Raw genomic sequence first — 1,171 nt, forward strand, 5'->3', positions numbered from 1 at the left:
TTACAAGTAATAGACGAAAGAAGAGGAGGAGAGAGAGAGAGAGAGAGAAAAAAAGGAGAGAGGGAAAAAAAGAAAGATTTGAATACAGAAATTTTACTTCATTTGTAATAAAATATCCTGTATTCGTGTATTTACAATATAAATCTCATAAATGACAATTATTCTTTACAATAAATTCTCGTCTAAACGAGAGCATAATTGTTTCATTCGTTTGAGATATCCTATAAATTAAATAAGTACGAATTTAAGTTAGGAATGATTTTTAGTTAGAAAAAAAAAGAAAAATTTCAAATACATTGCTGTCAATTGTAAACATTTCCATTTTTTAAAAATTTTAAAACCACTAATTTGAAAGTAATTCAAGCTCAATTTGAATTTTATAAAAGATAATCAATTCGATATTTTGGAATGAAAATTGATAGATAGTTAAAAAGAATGCTATGAAATTGCGTAAATATGTAATTCAGGTCGAGAAACCAGTGAAAAATGGCCATTAATTTCCTGTCTAGTAGGTTGTTATGAATGACAAATTTGTCATTCCTTAAAGTTTAATTGTCGCAATTATTATCAATTAAGGTTATTGTTAAATTCCTTTTAAACAAAAATGATGCTACTTTTACATTGCGAATATATTTCATTAAATGCTATCCTTCGGCAAATGAAAAATTGTTAAAAAGAGAAAACGAAATTTCTGAAATTTACTCCTTCTCATTACAATAATATGAATTTTGAAAATTTCATTCAATATTGAGAAATTGTTTTCATATATTTTGCTATGATTTATTCGAAATTTTGTAATGTTTTCTTTTTTTTCGTAATTTTTTTTTCTTTTTTTTTTTCTTAAAAAAAAAAACGGTAAAAGGAGAAGCTTCAGTAAAATTTTTTGTGCTTATTTGATTTTTCTTTCAACGAAGTGTTAATCTGCAATAGAACATTTTATTTTTAACATAAGTATATACGTATACACGAAAATAACCACATTTACACGTACACACGTGAACAAGGAAATTACACATATACACGTATACACGGAAATGATTATGCCTGCACGCATATACATATACATAGAAATAGCTAGATGCATGCATGTATATACGGAAATAACTACACTTACACGTATACACGTGAACAAGGAAATAACTACACGTATACGCGTATATACGGAAATAAT

Source organism: Loa loa, assembly GCF_000183805.2.
Source record: "Loa loa unplaced genomic scaffold supercont3.582, whole genome shotgun sequence".
NCBI lineage: Eukaryota > Metazoa > Nematoda > Chromadorea > Rhabditida > Onchocercidae > Loa > Loa loa.